Source organism: Oryzias latipes, chromosome 18 (assembly GCF_002234675.1).
Source record: "Oryzias latipes chromosome 18, ASM223467v1".
NCBI lineage: Eukaryota > Metazoa > Chordata > Actinopteri > Beloniformes > Adrianichthyidae > Oryzias > Oryzias latipes.
This window is the reverse complement of record NC_019876.2, coordinates 9,755,937-9,779,398: the sequence shown is the minus strand read 5'-3', so window position 1 is coordinate 9,779,398 and position 23,462 is coordinate 9,755,937. Positions and strand designations below refer to the sequence as shown.

Sequence of the window (23,462 nt, the reverse complement as noted above, 5' to 3'; positions counted from 1 at the left end):
GCAGGTTTTAACGAGTTGACAGAAACGTTTCTAGGTCTGTTAGAACTCTAAACCAGGTCAACTGGCACTCCAGCAAATTCTGCTTCATGCAGGAAACCAAACCTGGTCTGACAGGCCCGGGTGTGCGCAGTCTTTGGTCAAATGTGACCCGTTTAGCAAGACTCTGCAACTCTGTATTTCTATAAGGTAACTGTAAATTTCATCTAAATTTAACACCTCGGTGGTTGTTGGAATTGACATCAGAACAGCCTCAGACTGGGTGCGCGTTCTTCAAGTCTGCTGCTGTCATTAACAACTAGTGGGTTAAGTCGGTTATTTTCTGTCTTAGGTTTCCACAGGAATTGTTTACTGCTGTTATAACTAACTTATTTTCCGCACTATAAGTTGCTCCGGTATATAAGTAGCAACAGTAAAAAGCAATGCATAAATGGGGAAAAAAAATAAGTCGCACATTTGGAAGAAGTTTATTTTTTTTAAATACGAGACCAAGAACAGACAATTCATCTCGAAAGGCCAAAAATAATAACAGAATAGATAACAATAGTCCTCGAAAGTTCCAAACATTTGAAAATGTGTTAATGGAGAAGAAATGAATATTCACGGTTAGTGCCCAGAAGAAATTCTATGACACCAAGTCTTTCATGTATTGGAGCAGAGCTGTGAAAGAAAAAGCCGGGAGCAAGATTTGCACTGCTTCAATATTTGGCACCAAGCCTCTGCCAACTGTAGGTGGTGGACACGCGCTATTAAACAGCAGCAAAAAAGAGTGAACACTGGGCTAAATTCACATTTAAAATGGACGTTTGTTTCGTTTGTATCTATAACATTTGATTTGAATTTGATTTGAAATGGTTTATTTCAAGCAATCAAATGGGAATAATACACAAAAACAATACAATCATCAGTTATACATTCGTAGAATAACTAATCAAACTTAGCATAATTAGACATAAAATTAACATACCGTAATTTCCGGACTACAAGCCGCTACTTTTTTCCTGCGCTTACAGTCCTGCAGCTTATTCAGTGACGCGGCTAATTATTGGATTTTATTGGCGGCCGCCGTGTACGTATTTTTGGACACAGTGAATGGTTTGAATTCTCTAACATCAAACACAAGTCATTTGTTTTTCAACACACCTCTAAGCAGCCAAACAGCATGGACTTGACTTCAGGTCTTAGACACTTCAGTCATGGTTCAACAAAACGAAACACGCATGTCCAGCCGCATCCCAGAATCCTTTGGTGCCATTAGACCCAACGTGCACGTGATCGCCGCTACAATATGATGAAGCTTTCAAGATAAAAGCAATAGTTAAAAGCAGCGTGAAAAAATCACCAACGGGTTTGGAAATTTTATGTGTGATACCTAGATTGTCAATAAGTTAAAAAAAAATAACAAAAATAAAAACCATAACTGAGGAACTTGTGAACAGAATAGAGGTGCATACTGTTTGGCAGATGCAGATAAACTCAAAGACATGAGCCTGAGGCAAAAATGACTCCACCCACTGTGTGCTAATAAATCACACTTACACTCTGAGTCAGGAAGTGATCCGTCAGGATGACAATGTTGCCTAATTCATGCGGCTTGTACCCCAACGCGGCTTGTGTATGTATAAAATTAGTTAAACACGTGAAAATGGGTGGGTGCGGCTAATAATCGGGAGCGCTTTGTAGTCCGGAATTTACGGTACATAAACATACATTTTTTTTCTTTTTTCCCTTAAATTAAAATGATGAAAAAGAGCCACAAAACAAGTTTTCTTCACTCTGCCGCCCATTACCATTGCATAACAACTTGTGTAAGATCTTTTATTTCTGTAGTTGTGGAGCTAAAAAAAATTAGCAATATAATAAAACAAATGGATGGAATATAAAAATATTTATTTTTAATGGAAAAAATAAAAAAAACAAATAAAAAAATAAGTTAAATATAAGTCATAATTGAGTGCAAGGCGCACCCCCCAGTTAAACTGTGCAAAAAATGCAAATCATACCCCAAAAATACGGGTCCCTTAAATCTCATGAAGGAGTATGTGGGGCTTACATAGATTTACATAATAATAGCTTCATCTAATACTAGTACAATCCCAACAAAAACTTGGATTTACCTATTTGAGTCGCAAGGCTGAATGTGAGTGATGGCAAAAAAAAAGACAAAAATCAAAGCGAGGGCTGTGTTGGCCCCAAGTGCAACAGTGCATTGCTGATTTGATCTCAACATACTTTTCCTGCGAGTTTGTTTGATAAGTTCACAGGAAATCCTGCAGACATGTACAAGAATGTTCTGGTGTTGCGCTGGCTTGTGCCCAGGGAACAGTAACTCGCAGCAACACGAATGCTCCAATTACAGCTTGGCGTGCACGTCCTCTGGGGGAATCCACAGCTCTGCTCAATGATCTGAGAAACGCCGCCGTGATGGAGGGGAACTTCGCTCCAGCTCCAGAGGACACCAACTGCACTTTTAATGATCCCGCCACTGTAATGCTGATGATAATGAGACATTTTCAGACCTCCTGATTGGTGGTGGCGAAGGGGAACATTCGTGGTCAAGTGAAAATGCGAGGGGAAAAATCGGAGCCGTCCCCCGCATGAGACCAAGCAGGGGAATTTGAATGTTGGAATCGCTAACGACGTCCCTTTGACACAAAAGGTTCTTTTCAAAGATGGAGACTTTTTGGCAAAGTGACATAGCCTCCTTTATTTTTGGTTTCCCTCTAAACTAAAATCAGCTGCAGCTCTTCAGATGTTCACAAGCTGACCTAAAAATAAATAAATAAATAAGTAAAAAAGCGCTGCCAGCACCTGTCAGTCTCCATCGCAGCAACAGTAATGTGGGAGCCGACAGCAGCAGCAGTGGAGATGTCTGTACTCCAGAGGGCGCTATCGGCTTGCTTTAACCAACTTACGAGGCTGAAAGAACAATGTTCCCGCCACGAAAATTCGACTCTGGTTCTTCACATAAACTGTCAAATGGCTGAAAATGATTTGTGGGGAAAGCTGGGGATAGTGGCATTTACTGTGCTGGCTTAAAAAGAGAGGATGAAGAGGAACGGCAAAGAAAATACTGAAAGACATAAAGTGGAGAAACCATTTTTCTGTGTCAAAACTTGTATTTTTTCATGTCTGGATCTATGCTAAAATGATAAAGTCTGTTGACCCCTTATTTGATTTTCCTGTGTTCGCATACCTTTTTTTTATTCATATATTGTTCAGAGCTCTGACATTTAAACACCACAAAGTGGATTGTGGCCATTTGTGGGGTTTTATGAATGGATTGTTAGACTGAATATGTTTTTTTTTTTTTTTTGTCAACAAAAAAGGAAAAAAAATACTTACCAGTTTAAAATAAGCTGTTGCAATTGCTGCCTCAGACCAGAGCGGTGAAAGAACAGAACTCCTCTGAATTTCCCTGCAAGTAAAGAGATAAAGAGGTCAGGACCGGTTATGCTTGTTATTTTATTTTTTTTTATTTTTTATTGCAGCCAATCCAAAAGTGAACATGAAGTCTACGACACGCTGATAACATTCTATGCTGCGTTATCAGCCTATAAAAAACAAAAAAACAACTGATTTTCTGTCGTGCATAACGGGAGCTACTAAAAATAGACTCCGGCATGAATGCTGACAGTGCCTCCACCTAACTCCGAAGACAAGATGGCAGCGTGTGTTTGCGTCTGTGTGGAAATAACTGACACCTTCCAGCAGCAATGCACGAGATGAGTGCAAAAAATAAATAAATAAATTTAAAAAAAAGCATGAATATTTTTGCTGAAGAGCATACGAGGGGAAAAACGACATGACTCGATACATCCCACGTTGATATTACCAGTCCTCAGTCTCTGCCTACATAAAGCAGAGTAATGCAAACAAGGCTCTTTTTCTAATCAAATGTCATACATGTGATTGACAGCTCGCTCCTTTCTCTTATGTCCGGCGTAAAGATGAAACAAACAAAAATGATGATGGACGAGTGTTCTGATCCGGCTGTGCAATACCATGCATCTTCAAGGTGCAACCAATATGAATGTTTGACTTTTTTATTACTTATCAGACATTTCTTTTTCTACTTTGGCTGAACCCTTGAGATGCAGGAAGTGCGTGTTTACTTTGGAGATCAAAGTTTGCCGCAGCAGCACCATCTAAAAATGGTCTCCTTTCATTATGCAAGCCAACAAAGAGGAGTGCCTGCTCACGCACCCCATTCCAAGCATACTGATTAATTAGCTTGTATAATTAGCTTAATGATTTAGAGAAACATGGCCATGGCCACCCAAGAAGCTATGCTAATGGACCCCTGTCTACTGCAATTAAACTCCCCATAACTTAGCACTGGTTGTTTGGGAAGTTCGCATGACGGATGGCAAAAAAGTAGGTCCTGAAGAAATCGATGTAGCTGCTTTTGCGCTAATGAACTCCCATCTTACGCTCGTCAAATTGGAATAGGGCGCTGCAGCGCGTGCATTTGCAGCGAATGGATTTTCGAGGACATAACTGGAACGCCGGAAGCTCATGAAGTGTTCCAGTTTCCTGCTGTGAAAAGGAATTCTGGTGCAGGCGGTGGGGCACTTATGCCCTATTAGATCCGGAACGTGATGCATGATCCTGCGAGTGTGAAAATGGGCTTTTTTTTTAGTGCCACACTGAGCAAGTTTACCACCCTGACGTCATCTATAATATTTTGCCATTCTGAGCATGCGACTGCCAGTTATGGGATGATAGCTGGCTCCCTGCGTGAACACACACTGTAGGGAGAGTGAGTTAGGACGTGGACTGGAGGACTTTACAGTCTCCATTAAATATGAGGCAGGCCCGACAGTATTTCTGCACCCTGACAGTAGCATCAGCATTCCTGGCTGCACGTCAGTCATAAATCGTTCATTTATGAAAAGTAACCAACAGAGACACCACCCTGACTCATAAAACTACCAGGATGTTGAGATGAGGGTGAAGATGGGACCTATCCAAATGCAAGCCAAGTGGGAGTAGTTTGGATAAAAATATGAAGCATTATGTGCTTTTTTTTTTTTTTTTAACGCACTGACTGACTGTTGGGAGGATCTCAGTCAGTTATCGGTAGCACATAACTCACTGCTAACTTTACTGCTGACTAAGTATAGGAATAATGGCCTCCCATTACATGGAAACAAACCTCAGGGGATAGGAGGACAGTGAACGGATGATTCCATTTTTATTTTATGGGTTATGCAGGGCTACTGTTAAGGAATGTTTGAGTACCCATTTAAAGTTTAATGCAATGTTTTTTTGAACATAATGTGATTTTATTCAATTTTCCATCTTTTTTTGTGCTCTTTGCTCCGCTTTTCACATCTCCTTCTTATCCTTGTGTGCTTTGAAGCAGTAAATCAAATCTTTTTAATTTTTTTCTTTCTATAAAAAAAAAAGGTTGCAACTGATGAGTATGAGCCAAAACTTCAAATGATTACTTTGTTAGGTGTCAACTAAAACTTTTTTCCCCCTTTCAAATAGGTTCATTTGGAAAGAATAGATACTGTTCATTTCTCTCAGAATTAACACTCTCTGGGCTTGCATACGCTCACTCATGTTTAAGTTTATCTGCAGATTAAATACTTCAGAAAATACTCTCATTGGCTATAAGTAACATTAGATTTAGTGCCATGCGCTTCCAGTCAAATTTATGGAAACACTGAAGGGACCGTCTTTTTATTTGTCATTGTAACTAATGTTTTTATGGTGTGGTATGTATAAGTAATGTTTTTATCTTGGTATTTATTCTTATCCTTTTTAATTTATTTATTTTTTATTAGCTATATACAGTACTGTACCTCAACTTTATGGAGTCCTATACTGTTCAAAATTAAATAAATAAATATTTAATTAAATAAATAAATATGAACTCATGCAAATACACAATCAACCAATAAATCTCTCAGAAATATCTAAAAAGATCATGAAATTGTGAAAAACCTGCACACCCATTTTAAATTAGCCATTATATTATTCAATATATTTCATTTTTCTTTAAAAACCTGTTCATTATTTTAAAACAGCATGTTAAAATATTCATTTTATTCATGCGGAATATTATTATAATTCTACGTCTTTTTTCAGAACCTTGGATTTCACAATCAATATTTTCCAAAGTAACTTTGTTTTTATTTCATGTTGCTGTTTTTCACAATGGCTGATTTATTTCATGAAGAGCTTTTTCAGGAGAATGTCTCTGTCTGTCAATCTAACTTGACAAGGCGGAGACATTTTTGTGATTGGTTACTCCTTTACTCAGACATGAGCAGCAGCACCCCGACTACATCGATCGAAGATGCTTCAGCGAACGTGACGGCGCAATGCACACTCCTCAACACTAGGGGGAGTATGCACCTCAATACATCCACAGTGTTACCAGAAATTGGGCAGTTTTTGTTCTAAATGTTTTAAATAAAGAGATTCTCAGAAATGCTTTCTTAAGCTTACATTTCACCATTTCCATTATGTAGGACTTTGACAAAATGTGATCTCGATGTAAGTTGCATTTAGAAAAAAAAAGTTAAGACAAGAGAAACTTTCAAAAGGCAGTTTGAGAAGATTGGGTTTGCTGTATCCACATCAGCAAATGCTGTCACCCCTTTGCGTGAAAGTCTGTTCACTGAAACTACGTCAGAAGGATGAGTCATTACGATCCTCTGCTTTCCCAGACAAACTTATTATTACTGCAGAGTTTTGATGACAGGCGCGCTTGGCGTCTTTCTTTATTTGTTGCCAGCAGGTGTGACGCTCTACTTTTTATTTTTATTTTTTTTTCTGTGCCAGCTAAACATCACAGCCTGGAATGTGACACCATTGTGTCAAAAACTCGTCAGCCGTGGCACGTCGAGCCCAAACAAGCAGCTAAAAATGAAACATTTGGAAAGTGATCCGCCTTTTGACTTGTTCCCTCTGCGTTCACGCCTACTCCTGCGTTAAAAGCAGCTATGACTGTCACACAGCGGGTTGGATTGAGAAAAGATGGATTTGTTTCCTGTCAGAATGCTTTCCTAATCTGGGCAGGTTTTGGTCCTATCGTCATCTGATTTTGATTCCCTTGATAAACTGTGACAAGTTTCTGCTTTGTCCGAATTCTATTCAGTGCATAACGATAGACGTAAGTTAACTGTTGTTAGTCATCGTTCGTTGAAAATGGCAACATGTCCATTAATGTGATGAATAGCTAAAGAAACGGATGACATCTCTGTCCCTCATCCTCTGGTAAATGCTGCTAATTAGCCGAGTTTTCCATCATTCCGCAGTGTTTCCGTCACGCAGAAACCCCTCCTTCCCCAAGCCCATCGTAATATTCTTAGTATGCATAATGTTAACGTTCAAATCTGTCATCAACAGCATCAGCGTGCTGTCGGGGCAAAAGAGAGAGTTTCATGGATAAAGAAGGCAAAGGATATGGGACAAAAGGCTTTAAAATCTAATAAAGTTGAGAATGAAACATAGGGGGAAGATTGTGACGAAAAAGAGAAAGATTGTCAGAGGAGGAAGAGGAGGGAGGGTAAGACACAAAGACTGGGATGAAGTCCCGTCTGGCGTTTGGTGCTGGTAGGAAACTCTACGCCACTACGCACCGCCAGTATGCTTTTTTTTCCCCGACTTTGAAAGAAGATAGCATTGATCATCCTCTTAAAAGACTGCTTTTCCTGTCACCGTATCACCTCGCGTCATTCAGATGACTGGTGGAGTTGCCTTAAAAGGTTTCTCTAATGTCTGCGAGCCGTTAGATCGGCCTCTACATTCCGTCTCCCGCTTCATTCAGTGCGACTGCTGACAAACCCTAAGAAGTGTCAGTCACATCGATTTTCATCAGCCTGCTCCGTTTCCAGTTCAGTTTTAATGAAAGGGGATAGAATGTACTAACAAGTGCAGCACATTCTGCCCCATCCAAGGTCATATTTTCATGGACTGCGGTTCTTTGTAACTACAATCACGCGCTCATCAATCAAACGCCAGGTAATGCTGTTAGATTCATTGCCTCCGTGACAAATATTCTCTTCCTATTGTCCTGAAGCGCGACTTATCTGATGCTCCCACCTCTGGGTTTGCCCCCAGGAGGTTCCGCCTCTCGAGTACCGCGAGGAAGAATAAAGAAAATAGATTTAGTTCCGTGGATCGTTCACATGTCCGCCGCTATAAATACAGTTGTCGCGGCATAAATCTTTTGGAAAGTTTGCTCTGTCTTGTGCTTCTGGTTATTGGCCAACCAGGGATCAATTTATCACTTCTGAGGACAAAAAACACAGACGTTTGGGAATTTGTTCCTATCACTTTGATTTATGGAGTCAAGGAACAGTCAGGATATTTTTTTGGGTCATGTAAAAATCTTCTCAGCACCCTCTTCCAATACACGTTTATCATAGCTTAATGAGTGGATGCATTCGTCAAACTTAAAAGACGCAGCAAAAGGATTGCAATTCCAAAACGAGGTTCGACATATGAAACTCTTATGCAGTTCTGCCCTTTTACCACTAGTCTGTGCCATTGGTCCAGGAAATCTTCCAATCTTCTGACCTATTTTTTCCTCATCTTGAGAGCTGCCCCACCTCACCTGAGTAAAGTGTCCACCCTGCTCCGTGAAGGAGGTGTCGGGGGGCCAACACCCCCGATTTGTAACCGTCTTCAAGTAAAACGAGCTGAGAACAAAAGACTTGGAAAATAAAAGGGCAGCTCAAATATGAATGGAGAGTACAGGAAAAACAACACTTTACTTAATTTGAATTCACTCTAAACTTCTACGATTTCCTCTAAAAATCCCTCTTAAAAATCCTTTTATAGGTGTTTTTTTACTATTCAAATTTTTCACTTTATTACTTGGAGCTCCATCCATTCTCCTTTAACTAAACGCTTGTGCAGGCTCCACTTCACAACTCACTTCCTGCTGTCTTGGCTCTGGTCCACACTCATCGCTCCACATAACAAATGAGCCTGAATAAGCCAGCAGATTCCTCCGACACCAACCTAAGAGCACTTTCACATCTTTGTCATCTTCCTCTCCTTTCAAGTCCTCTCTTTCATTTTCCCTGCCCCGTTTAGGCACCTTATAGCCTCTCTGGCGGCAAAGAGCACTTGCACAACTCGACGTTTGCTGAGTGGGCAGCAGCGAGTGGAGGAGGAAAGAAAAGGAAAATAAAAAAATAAAAAAAAGCTGAGAAGGAGGAGTGAGGTAAAGAGTTATCTAACAGGATTAAAGGAGAACAATGGAATGGTGAGCACTTAAAATACTCATGACATGAACTCTCCTGCTAAAGGAGGGACTGAGTAACAATGGTTGAATCCCTCTTGAGACTCCTCATCCGTCCATAATATAATCCATCCTTCCTCTTCCTCTTCAAATGTTACTTTTGCTCTCACATTCGCCCCTCCACCTTCTTCAAATGGCCTCATTTTCATTTGGATAATTGATGACGCTTAGAGGTGAATTTATGCAATTAACAAATCAAAAAAGCAAAGCTTGACATGAAATGACTAGACCATGCTAAATGTGATGCCTTAGTCACAACGGCGCTTCCGGGTGGATGCGGGCGAAAAAGGAGAAAACCTGTAAGGAGCAGGCAGGTGGCCCGCACAAAAAGACCGTAGACCGCTCAGTGAACCCAAAGAGATAATGTTCATGCGCATTATTTTCTGTGGGCACGCTGTGATCGACAGGTCATAGTGAACGCTTGAAAAAGACATAAGAAAATCCTTTTATTCCTCCCGTGTTGTTGCAGCGGTACAGATTGAAATAATAGAGCAGGATATTTAAAAAAAAAAAGAAAGGTATATTTAAAAAACATACAGAAAGAATTGCCCCAGGGGTGATAATAATATAGGACTTAAAAATTGCACAAAATATTTTAGAGTGGCACAGATTAAACGTTAAGTAAGGGTGAAGTAGATGAGATAGATTTTTACAACTCTCCCAAACCCTGTGCACTCCGCAAAGTTAGTGCTGTTCTTGTGAGCCTATGGTGCTCACACTGGACAAGCAGGGCGGGGCTTCTTCCTCTTTTTCTTTTACTCTTTACTAGCGCATGTGCTTCTATTGCTAAAGAAGGCTAAGTGTGAAATATTCAACCAATGCAAATCTCGCAAATTGTGCTCCAGGCTTTTTCTCTCACAGCTCTATTTGACATATTCAGCAATACATGATTTAATTTTCAAATTGGTTGGCACTTCCAGGAATTAAAAAGGGCGCCATCCCTACGTCACTACAAAATTCAAGTCCTTAATTGGTCAAACTTTGACCTAGTTTACCTTTCAAAGTGCTTTCAACATCAGTTTGTTTTCTTGGTAGAACCAGAAAAACTCAAGCGTGAACTTGAGGGTTGTGAATGCAAAAACCTGAATCGCATGTTTACATTGACTCTTATTGGAAGAAGTTGCTTGAATGTCAACTTAACTTTAGAATTGAGGAAATTAGACAACCTTAGCGTAGTTTGTGCGGGCATCCTATGCACACTTATGTATCATGTGCACACCCTGTGCGTGATTAGTCGGCCGGCGCACACACCTTACCAATGACTAGAGTGTGGCGTGGGGCACCGTACGACAGCATCACGTACGTCATAAGTGCGTGTAACTTACATCATCCTTACAAATACTTCACTATACATTAGGGCTGCACCTATGAGGAAAACTTGCGAAATGCGATATCAGTGATCAATATTACGATGACGATATAACTTGAGATAAATTAACAAATAGCAAAAACAAAACAAAAAAATTCCATTTCACTGCCAAAGTTGAATTTAAATAAAACTCAAAATACCTTTAAATATTCACCAAATGACCGTCGTGTAATTATGAGGACAACATGTAACATAAAAGCTCCATCCCGTCGATCAACAACGTGAAGGGCTCCAACTGATTGGTTAAATGCATAAAGAGATTTATTCAATTCATTAAATAGTTCAAGTTGCCATAAGATGGTTTTAGTACATTTAAGGTTTGTACTAAGGTATACTAAGGTTGCGATATGGATATTTCACAGCTTGAAATCGCGATAACGATAAATTTGCGATTAATTGTGCAGGCCTACTGTACACTTACCACATACGCGACCATTGCACTTCTGTTTTCATTAAGGTGACCACATAAGCCACAAGGGAACTGCAAGACACACACCTACGCTCACTTTAAGATGTGGCTGCTCCTCTCTACACCCCTCCATGGAGCAGACAACCCCAAAAAAACCCAGCACCCGTACTGGTAAACCCCCCATACGTGTCCATGTGACTAAGGCATATAATAGCAGAAATGCTGCTCTGAACTTCACCGCACGGACATACCTAGGTCCCCTTAACGTTTCAAGTTGATTTGACTTCTTTTTGTCCTGAAAATTGGTTGCATTTCAATTGGAATTTAATGCTGCAACCTTTTGTTAATACACTTTTTGCATATAGGCTCCGCTTATCTGTGCTTTAGGTCTCTGGGGTGCCCCCTTTTTTGTTATTTTTAATGCAAACCTGTGATGGCAATGAGACAGAAACTCCTCAACCTTTTGTAAATAGGCCACCGTTTGAATATTTCACACCCAGCTCGGGCTTGTTTTCATTTTGATTCCTTCACACCATCGCAGCTCCCAAAATGGAGACAGGAATACCTTTATATATATATATATATATATATATATATAAATTTCAAAGGGAGGCAGGGAGTGTGCCTACTTTCCCGTGTGTTTTTTTTTTTCCTTTCAAAGGTATCATGTCCCTGATCGTTATGTAAGGCATGAATTTTAATGACGAGAAGATCATGGCAGCGTGCATAAAAAATAATGACAACTTGGGCCGCTTGGTAAATTGACTGAGAGATTTTAGCTTTTGGTGCTGACTCTCCAAAGAGAGGACTTAGGGGGCTTTGGGGATTTGACTGTTGGAAGATAAAGGCGGCCGTACACTGGGAATTTGTGTGTGTGCATCATTTCTCAGCTCTGTGCCAAAGGAAAAAAAAAGAGCAATGAGCTGAGAGAGGAAAATAAATAAATAGGACGAGGGAATAACTTACATGTATTATCCATTGTTAAAGATGAGGTGAAAAAATGGGGACATGGAGGGAGACTCTGGAAAGGAGGGTTCAGAAACGTCAAAGTGACCAGCAGACATATTTTGTCTGATGAGTCCGACAATGCTGGAAGTTTAGAAACATTCAAAGAAGAGATGAAGAACGAGAAAAAAAAGGGGTGGAAATCAACAGAATCTCCTGTTTTTCCCAAAGATGTACTTGGAGTGCCTGTTAGCAAGGCTCTCCAGCAGTGCCGCCGCTGGCTCTCATATGCTGCAAGTCTGATTGAACACGGCCTTCATCTATCTGCAAACACTTCACAAGGATGTTCCAGGGAACAAGAATTCATTCAAATATCTAAAGTGGCAATGTAATATGCTAAGGAGGTTTTCAACGTGAAAACTGCCAACAACTAGGAGGAAAAGGGGAAAGATTTTGTCCAGAAGTGCAATCATGACAACGAAATATTGAATTTTCTGCACTATAAGGTGTATTAAGCAAGACAAAAAACAAAAATCAGAGATAAATCCATCATTCAGTCTAACTTTATTGACTGTGTCCACAGAAACTCGCTTTGATACGTGCTACATGTTAGCGTATTAGCAATACCTGTAACTCTTAACCTTCTTTGCAACATGTGGAAGAAATAAACACCAAAACCAAACGTCACTGTGACTACGCAAATGTTGCATTCACACCAGACATCAAATTCACATATGCCGCCTCTCTTTTGACGCAAGTCAAATTTACCAAGTATAAATGAGGAGGGAATGAATAATGGACATACATTCTAAGCTCTTTGAGCGTCTGGAAAAGCGGAGAAATATCCAATCCATTTTTATCATTATTATTGCCATGGAGAAACGGCCAATGTTTTTCTTGACTTTATTCGTTGCCGCATCATGGAAAACGTGGATGATGTCAAGCGAGTAGCTTGGGTTTATCTGTTTTGGAGAGCTCTACAGAGAAGCCGACAAGCACGTCGCCGTGTCTGGGTTCACCAGATCATTCAGTCTCTCCTGGTGCACTGTCCTGAACTCTAGAGCTACACTTGAGGGCCGTTTTAAACGTTACTTATGTTTGTCTGTGCTCCAGTTTGAGCATTAACCAGAGAGAGAAAAATAAAACTGGATGATCTTTTTTAAAATATTCCCTTGATGAAAATAAGAAAAACATTATAGGTTCATGAAGCTGGAATGCCCGCTATGAAGGCTCTCCGTCTGCCAGGCAGCCAACCGCCGGCGGGCCAGCACAGCGAGCTCTGCTGCCCAGGGACCGGCAGCCTGGGCTGTGGTGCGCGCTTGCTCTGCCAGACACTGGGCAGCGGAGCTCGCTATGCGTGCACTGGGCGGCTGGCTAACATAGCTTGTGACAGGCTGGCGAACCGTCCACGGTGTAACCGGGGTTTTATCCGGCAACTATGCGGGTTAAGAAAATGGATCGATGTTTAGGACAAAAAAATCCCTGCATCGAGTGGTCATATTGGATATTTTTTTCAACTCTTTGATCTAGTGGTGAAAACATCTCGTGGCAAAAGCTGAGTCCTAATTGATTGAGGCATTGCGTCCACCTCGCCGTGCCGCAGGACCTCAGATTGTGTCTGTACATTGACTTAACATTGAAACTCAACATCCGTTAACGTAGCATAACTCCCAACCTTGTTAGTAACATGACAGACAAAACATAGTCAAACACCTATACAAGTTTGCCACATCAGAATTGTTAGCATATTCACAATTCCTGCAACTCCCAACCTTGTTAGCAACACGTAAAAAAACAGAAAGATGACTGAGACAAAAGAGGGAAATATAAGTCCACCAGTCAGCCGTTATCAAATGCGTTTACAGTCATTCTAGAACTTGTTTTCGACACAGTACAGCCTCGTTAGCATATTTACACCTTGTTCCAAACACACACAAAAAAACATGCTGATAACACGAAAACAAATGTTACTGTCACTACTTCAGACCGATTTAGTAACACGTATAAAAAACACAGTCCGACTACGCAACACCAAAGAAGCGTAGCATAGTCAGAAGCGTTAGCATATTTACAATATCTGTAACTCCCAACATTGCTTGCAACACGTAAAAAAACAGCTAAAACAAACGCTAATGGGTCTAGGCTAACTCCCAAAAGAAAGAAAAACAGTCCGACACCACTGTGTGTTCGACATTCGTAAGCACAACCAGAATGAATCCGTACATAAGGGACTCCTTTTGGAAACATCATCAAGAATTTTAGGTGTGCCTTATAGTGCGGAAAAGACGGTACTTAACAGGCAAAATGTTAAAGAAAGTTCTTTTTCTTCTTAGAAAGCAGTGGAGAAATTAAGGGACAAGGCAGGCAGAGCGAGGATGAGGGCAGGTAATACAACTTGAAGTGTAATCTGAGAAGAAGAAGGTAAGTAGGATGGATGATTTTTAGGGTGTTGATATGGATGAGGTTGGGGGGGGACGGAGGGATGGTATGGGGGGGGGGCTATTATATAGAGGAGAATCTGCAAAGTGGAGATAGCTGCTCCTCAGCTCATCTAGGAATCCCTGAAAATGAGGAAAAAAAGAGCTGAGATAGACTAAAGGCAAATGATGAGAGCAGAAAAAAGAAATGTGGGGCAGAAAAGCCAAAGAACAGGGACAGATTCAGAAAATATGGCCAGAAAAAAAAGCCACGGAAGGGGAGACATTTCCAATCCCAAAGAATCGCATCTGAGCACATTTATCTACCAAAGTGCAGACAGTACAATATTGCTGCTGGCACTAAAAGCAGCCCGAATCATCAATAAATGAAATCAGATGCAGGTAAACACAACAACGTTTCAAACGCAGAGGTTTCGGCTCTGCATCTGCGGCTGTGCACAGCGCTTCTCATTATATGTCAGTTATTAACGCTGCGTCCGTTTGAACGTCTAATTAATGTTCATAGCCAAACCTGATGAAAAAGCGTGATGGGGGATTAGCTGGATAACAAATGCTCTGACCGGCATAACTTTGCCTCTTTGATGCTGTTGCAGGGGAAGGGAGAGTCAGTTACATCTTCTCTTTAGTTTCCTGTTCTCCTACCCACGTGCCTCGGTTCTCTCGTCTTCTCCCTCCTTAGCTGCTGAGTACTACAATTCCATTCTGCTGATGAAGGAGGGAATCAATCCAAGGCTTTTTGTTCTTTTATTTTTTCGTATGAAAGCACAAATTTACATTTTCTTTTGGATAAAAAAAAGAAGAAACACACAAAAAAGCAGAATTTCCAAATTTAATAAAACACAAATGTGTTGTCTTAAGAACAACATGACCAATCTATAACCTACTTTCTATAACATTTCTAGTAATAAAAAAAAACATTTGCCAGAACTAAATGTTCCATTCAGTGATGTATTTGTTACTTCATTTTATTTTATTTATTTAATTTAATTTTTACAGTCACACTCCAATTATTTATTTTAACTGTGTTCCCACATGTCTTTTTTTTAGTAAAACCATGTTGTTTTTAGTCAAAATAATAAAAAAAAAAAAACGTAGCTGCTTTCTAAGACATAGTTTCTGCAGAGCGGAAGTAGTCCAGCTAGTTCATCCCTTTGTTTTCGATCTCTCCTGCTAGCGTACAGGCCCTCATACACGCAATCTAACATTACTGGTGCAAAAACAAGAAGGCGAGCAATATTGGAGCTGACTCGACGTACAGTTTTCAGCCACAACCCAGTCTCATCCTAAAATGTGTAGTAGCTACGTTTGTCCACATGGAAATACGTGAGAGTTTCACAAAAACGCCCCCTAAATTGTGAGATGGATACACTTCATGTTCCTATTCATTTTCTATGACAACCCAGTATCCAGCTCAGATGATTACAATGAAGACGTACATGGATTGGATGAATCAGAATGGAGCAGAACAGGGAGCTTCTGGCTTGCCATAGTAGCATCTATGTCACTTCTACAAGCTTTTTTAATCAGCACTTCTTTTTGACAGTTCCGGTTTAACAATTTGAATAAAGAAATACTCAGAAATGCAGTTTTAATCTTAATTTGCTTTATAAATGACCTCCATCATCAGAAAAACAACCAAAACTCTTCAGTTTCTTAGCTTATTTCTTCATTATTTTTGCTGAATTCCTCAAACAGGCACTAAAAGTTTGGTTCCTTTGTGCTAGAGCCAGTGTTGATCCATTTTTGTATATTTCTTCTAAAAAAAAAATAAATAAAAAAAAGCCCTGTTTATGTGTTACATTTTAGTGCTAATCATTGCTAGGACTTGATTCCCACCATATAAACAACCCTGCAAGGCCGCGTAAGCTGTTGCATAAATGACACGACCCTCAAAAACCAGGATATGAATGAAGAACTTTGTAATTTGAGACTTTTTTAGGGATTTTTATCGAAAGCTGTATCACTTATTTTCATATTGGACAAACAAAAAAGGATCCGGATAACAACAGAGGCCCGTTTTTGATTGAATAAAAGTTCATCGTATCCATCAGAAACGTGTGCTGCTCTGACAGGTTTCAAAAGGCCATCAGTGACATCATAAAGATGCTCCATGCTCCTCTAAAACCATTCACTTTTTGAAAGAGCGTGACAAACTTCATTTATACTCTGGTTGCTGACATTTTCTAATGGCTCCTTTGCCACGACACATTCTCAGAGGAAAATGACAGGAGCAGCAATAACCAGTCGTGGCACAGCAGCTACTTTTGACAGAATGTGGGGTGAGACCCAAATCTCTTTTTGTTCCACAAACATTAGAATCCCAAATTGATTATCATCATCATCGGGATCAGCTTTTGTGTCAAGACGTTTATTTTTTACTTTGAGCTGTAAAACTAAAGCGTATGGAGAAGCCAGATTAAACAGAGAGTAAGCAGGAAATCACTAATGATCAAAAATTCATTCTAAACTTAACTTTGGTAAAATTCGAACTTTCAGAGTCAAAGAATGTTTGAAACCATAATTAGTGCAAAACAAATCAATATTTTAGTACTCAGAAAATGAATATTGTCCAGGACAAGCTTTTTTAGAGAGTAAATTTCCTCAAATCAAAATGAACTATCATGAAATTCAGTTCTATCGTTTGTGTGATGTACGCTAGGCCTGCACAATAAATCGCAAATTTATTGATATCGCAACATCAAGTTGTGCAAAATATCGCAAAATAAGCAGAAAATCGCAATTAAAGGTCACTTTAAATGTGCTAAAACAATCTTATGGCAGCTTGAAGTATTTAGTGAATCAGATGAATTCATTTATGCATTTGACCAATCGGAAGAAGCCCTTTGATATTAGATGCCCGCCTCCAATATAGACTGGTTTCATTTGGAGTATATATATATATAAGGTACTTTGACTCTTTTTTAAACTGCAGTGAAATGGAATTTAGGTTTTTGGTTGTTTTCTTATTTGTTCATATATTGCCAGTTATATCGTCATCGCAGTATTGATCACTGATATCGCATATTGCAAGTTTTCCTCATATCGCGCAGCCCTAATCCGCTGATAAACAAATAAGCTGCTGATATCATACTAAACCGATGAACAGTTTAGCTTTAGTCAGATGCATCCCAGTGGGGAATAGCCAGGTTTTTGGGTTGTCCGGGCTTGTGGAGGATCGTAGGGAGGAGTGACCACATCTTGAGTGGGGCGCAGGGGTTTTTTTGGAGTCCCTCAAGAGATTGTACCACTGACGTCTGTGTGGTCACTGTTCGTGACATATTTGTAAGCCTAATGTAAGTTGTACACACTTATGGCGTACGTACACACTTGAGTCTGACTCGAGTCCAAGTCGAGCAATCAATTTTCTTTTTTCAATACAGCAGTTTTCATATAAAATGTAACACAAAGTCATGTGGCTTGAGTCCACATCTCTGGTAAAAGTGTTTGCTATGACCCGGCTCTCGCAGCATGTCCACAGAAAAAATGTGCATGAACATTTTGGCTCTACCGTCTTACTGACTGGTCTACTTTTGTGTGGGCATGACTTCTTCAGGTTCGTCTATATTTCGCCTGCGCAGCCCATATGCACCCGCAGGGGCTTTTGTGACTAAGGCTTTAATGAAGAGACCAAAAAGGACCAGGAAACAGTCGAAACAAACCCTCAGCATTAAAGGTCTAACACAAGAAACGAGGGATCAGTGAGACATGAGAAACGAGTGGCTTCCTGACAGATCAGAAGATAATCTTGTTAGTCATCATTGCACCATTTTCCTTTCACACAGAGAGCTTTGCCAAAGGAGGCTATTAACACAAAACATGAGTTTCCAGTTGTTGCACATGACAGCAGATCGTTGGTGATATTGACAGCCACTGAGTGGGAGTTATTAACCTCAGCAGATGCTTGAAATGGTTCAAGAGTGACATTTATCTGATGGGAGGTCATCACAGTGCAGCACATCACCCCCCTACTTCCCATGCCATTATTCTCCCATTAGGCTCTGATTTTAAAAGGTAAAAATTGCTTTTTTTTTCTCCCCACTTGGGTACAATTTGCATTTCTGACACTTAGAATAAAAACTCAGTTTAAAAAAAAAACTTCTTATTTTTCCCTTTTAATTAAACATTTTTTTCATGTATACTTTTTGACTAGATTAAGGTAATGCAAAATCTATTTAGAAATTCTGAAATTTAAGAAAATTTGGGCCAAGCTTTAAAGTCAATGTAATAAAAAAAACGTTTTTAATCTTAAAAATTAGCGAAAGAAAAGGGGTAGACACGTCAATCAGTCTTACAAACTCCGTCCATTTTTCTTTCTTACAGGTAATTTTCAGCTGTAATTTGTATGAATAGCTTTCAGCCATGTCTCCTCCCTCAGGAGATCCAACATGTAGAGTATTCCTACACTTAAGGGCTCTCCAGCACAGAAGTAATCTCACATATGTCACTGCTGGCTAACAGCACTCCTTTACGTATTCATTAGGTCGCAAACTTCATCCATCTATTGAGATACTTATTAGGAAGTTTATATAAAAGGCTTAACACCTGCATGACTGCAATTTTAATACCTGACTGTATGTTCAATACGGGTGTGTGAGCTGAAGAGTCAGAACAGCTCTGTCACATAAAAGTTACAAGTTTGTCTTAAAATGGTTTACCGTTCCCATAGGGTGCACTAGATTATAAGGGGCACTGTCAATGATTGATATATTTTCAAAATTATGTCATAATTAAGGCACATCGAACTATAAGGTGCACTTCGAAAGACAAAAGTGTCAGACAAGTCTGTTATTGTGTTCACATTAACTCTAGGAATACTAGAAATACCCGTAACTCCCTACCAAAACACATAATAAACCAGACTGATACCACAGAAACTCCCAACCTTGTTTGTAACATGGAAGGAAAAAAAAAAAAAACTAAGATACCGCCAAATGTTGGCCACATTAGAAGCGGTAGCATACTCATAATACCTGTAACTCCGCACCTTTTTAGTAACCAAAGAACACAGTCCGTCGTTTTTTGGAAAGAAAAAAAAAAACTTTTCTGTGCCTTTTATGGTGTGGAAAATACAGTAAAAATCTTTAAATTAATGAAGTCCTTTTCAAGATTGTCCTCTTTACAGTCTGGATGTCTCATTGAGAATTCAGCTCATCTCACACTCTCCTTAGAATTATCTATTTTCCCCTTTTTCCTTTTGTTGTTTTTATTATGTGTTTACCTGTTTCTTCCTATGAGAACATCTCTGTCAAAAAAAAAGACTAATGACGCACAGCAAGAACTTTATTTCGACCAATTTAATTCCTTACATTTGCAATTCAAAGTGGCAGCAAACGCAGGAAGGTGCTTAATCAGCGCAGCTTCTGTATGGCTATGGTCCTCTGTCTCACTGTGATGGGGAGTACACTGCAGGAGGCAATAAACAAAAAAACACCCAAAAAGCAGAACCCATGAAGGCACCTGCATGGGGTATCTGTGTGAATGAGCCAAAACTTTTAGTAGTGCAACAGAAAGTTTCCTTTTGGAAATTGCTGAGGCACAGATAAACACAACAAATAAATTGATTTCCTTCATGTTTTCTCCCTTAGTCACATAAACCCATATAAGGGTTGACCCGGACATGTGCTGCAGGTTTTTAGGTTGGCCCGGCCCATGGAGGGTAGTCGACTGGAACGACTGCATCTTAAGGTACGTCTTGCACATCCTTTGAGACCCGTGTGACAAACTCAAGAGACGTCATAAAAATGGAACGTACCATTGTGGTGCATATGGTAAGTGTATGGTAAAGTATTTGTAAGGATAAAGTAAGTTACACGCACTTATGACTTACAGTGTTCTTGTGCCACACTCTATCCATAAGTCGCTACCAGATCCGAGTCCCTGATTTCTCAAGGTTTGGTCTGCTTTAACTTTGAACGCATGTTTAATGGCTGCACATTTTATACATAGAGCACAAAAACGACCGTAGAATCTTGTGTAACTATGCATGAATGCGAACTGGGAAGCCTGAAACATGCATTTATGCAAGTTTTCATAGACTTTTTATTGAGAGTGGTCCCTTGAGATATCAAAGGCAGGGTGAACATATCTTCCGAGTTTAGTCTGTGTGTAAAACTAAAGTGTTTTATTAAAATCTGAACATTTTATGTTTTTATAAGGCAATGTGACCTTGTTAAAACAGTTATGTAGGGGTTAATGGCAGACGAAGTATGCATTATCACTTTTTAACGCACGCCGTGGAAGCCTGAACCGCGTCGGATGGTTGCTTCCAAGAAGTGCGTTAAAAAGTGATAATGCATACTTCGAAGGCCATTAACCTGCTTATACCATGGTCACTTACAAAAGAAATAATTATGAACCAGGTTTTAGTCCTTAATTCTTGCTTTTGTTCCGATTTGGATCGCTTCTTTCACAAAAAGCGTACTACTTCTTACGTGGTGCGGCACCACCACTGCAATCAAGATTCGGCGATATGAAGCGATATATATATGCTGATTGTCCCGGTGGGTTGAATAAAGCTTCAGTTCAGAGAGAAAGTTAATCTCTTACCGCTTGTTCCAGATGATGAAGCTAAAAGTAGTTGTAGCATGTATGTCTTACATGAACTTTACAAAGTTGGTTTTAATTAATTTGGGCTAGTTTGGTTCGACTCATGGAGGAATGTGAATGTTTAAAAACAACAGACAAGACTTGAGTTGCTAATGTAAATGTATTTACAATATACAGTGAATACAAAAATCACAATATATACAACAAAGGATTTTTTTAGTCCAGAGGATGTTTTCTGTTGTTTTGTCTTTCTAGTTCTTAAGGCGTCCGTTAGGCCGTATGAAAGAGTTTTTATAGTTCTCTTTTGGAAAAACGAAAGAAAGAAACACTCCAGCTGATTTGTTGGATGAGAAGGGGGTTAGTTCCTACCGCACTGGCAGTGAAGAGGGCAGAATCCAAGTCAGGATCGGGGCTCCTTTTTAGCTCGCCATCTGCAGAGGATTTATCCTCTTTTTTCCTTCTGGGAGTGGTAAAAAAACTCCCTGATAAACAATTCTGTCCAGTGCTCAGGTTGAGCATCCAGTAAATTGGTCTGCAAGACGACCAGTCTTGCGACCTGGCCTGTTAAAACAGGGTCAATAAATAAATAATAATTCCCTTTGATCAAAAGAAAGCATATTCCCACAACCTCCTTAATTAACATAATAAACAAATGCATATGCAATTCATAATCAAGAGGAAATTACAAAATTATTTTAAGTGCATAATCGATAGTTGTACAACATTTCCAAATTCTATTTCAATGTAGATGATCATCAATTTCATTTCAACGAGTACTCACAATTTATATTTCAACATTATTTATCAAGCAGAAAAATAGTTCATTTTAACCACATCCAATTATAAAAAACAATTCATTTAAACTGGCGCCCGCGCCAGCTGTCTCAATCATGGCTGCACTCACCAGTTCACTTTTTGTTCAATTGTGCAGATTTAAATCCCGGCTTCAGATGATGAACGCCGATCTGCAGCAGCGGTACACAGCCCAGCTCCCTCGTACTTGCAACCTGTCAGTGCTTTGACAGGTCTCCCAAGAACGAAAGCCACGTCACTACTGAACTTATAGTCTCGCGGTATTTGCACAGCGCAAGGGAACCGGCAAATTTAAAGTGACAGTGCAGAATTTTACTAGGAGCGACAGCGCAGTATGATTTAAAGTGATAGCGCAGAATTTCATCGGGGTTACACCCTCCCCACTTTAGTTCATGCGCGTCCGCGTCGCATATCAATACAATGCCTAAGATGAGTCTGCTGCAATGGCTTGATCCAAAGCACTCGAATAAGCTTTTGACACGTTCTGAAGTAGTGTTTGTATAACAGAAATAAGCGGATTTCCCAACACTGAATACTTAAGCCTACTTGGCTGTCGACGTTGCCGAGTAGATCGTCTGGGTGTTAAATCTTCCCCTATAGGATCACAAGGCATAACGGTAGTGTTGGGGTTGGCTACTTCTGGTGATGACTCAGATTGAACAGCATCTCCAACCTCAGACTCCAGAGACAACCCGACATCAGGTAAGGTTATGGACACGTCGGTAGGCAAGTCTTCTTCCACAGGAACTTCCGCAGGTTGTTCAGACTCGTTACTGGCAAGATTAGAGGGATCACCTTCAGGCATCAGTACGGGTTCTGCAACCTCAGGCAAGTTAGCCCCTTTTGCCCCCATAGATGAAGGAACCATGGTTGTGCTTTTGAGTTGAGGATCAGCAGAAGAGCCTACTGCTGTTGATGGGAAGATGCAGCAATCCAAGCTTCCTGGTGCAAGCTGTGGCTGCCCTGAAGGTTGTGGCACTCGGAACCTTACTGGCGACGGAACCAAACCTTCTGAAAGGACAGACTCAGCATCTTCTTCCGGAAGATCGACAGAATCAGACTGAAGTTTGGACTGACTTCGTGATTTTGGTCTGACTGGAGAGGTTTCTGCATTGGAAGATTGAACAGGACTTGATGGAAGAAACCCACAGGGTAAAAGTAAGTCTCGATGAAGTGTGCGGCTCGGCCCATCCTTTGTCTCAGGTTTTATGGTGTAGACAGGGAGGTTGCCAGCACGTTTGGTCACCACATAGACGTCATGCTCCCATTTATCTTCCAGCTTGTGCTTCCCACGTAGCCGAACATTTCGAACCAGAACTCTGTCTCCAACCTCCAAACTACAGGGTATTACCCTCTGGTCAAAGCGACGTTTGTTTTTCTCATTAGACTTGAGTGAATGCTGTGAAGCCAGCTTGTAACTCTCCTCTAGGCGTGAACGAAGATTTTTTACATATTCTGAATGGGAAACACTAGGAGGGTCACGAACAGGTAAACCAAAAGCCAAGTCAACAGGGAGTCGAGGGGAACGACCAAAAAGAAGTTCATAAGGCGTGAACCCTGTGACCTCATTCCTTGTGCAGTTATAAGCATGCACTAAAGGTTTCACGTACTCCCTCCATTTGGACTTTTGTTTAGCCTCTAATGTCCCCAACATGTTCAAGAGCGTTCGGTTAAAAC

General features: G+C 40.2%; 1 protein-coding gene across 41 annotated transcripts in view; it reads right to left on the bottom strand.

Annotated features, from left to right (window-relative positions):
• The window catches only part of LOC101165843 (receptor-type tyrosine-protein phosphatase delta), a 496,446-nt gene that overhangs the window by 292,581 nt on the left and 180,403 nt on the right, over window positions 1-23,462 (bottom strand). For all 41 annotated transcript variants that reach the window (XM_023966287.1, XM_023966285.1, XM_023966296.1 and 38 more), the window contains exon 5: window positions 3,343-3,415. The gene's annotated coding sequence lies outside the window, so the exon portion shown is untranslated. The remainder of the gene's footprint in view (window positions 1-3,342; window positions 3,416-23,462) is intronic.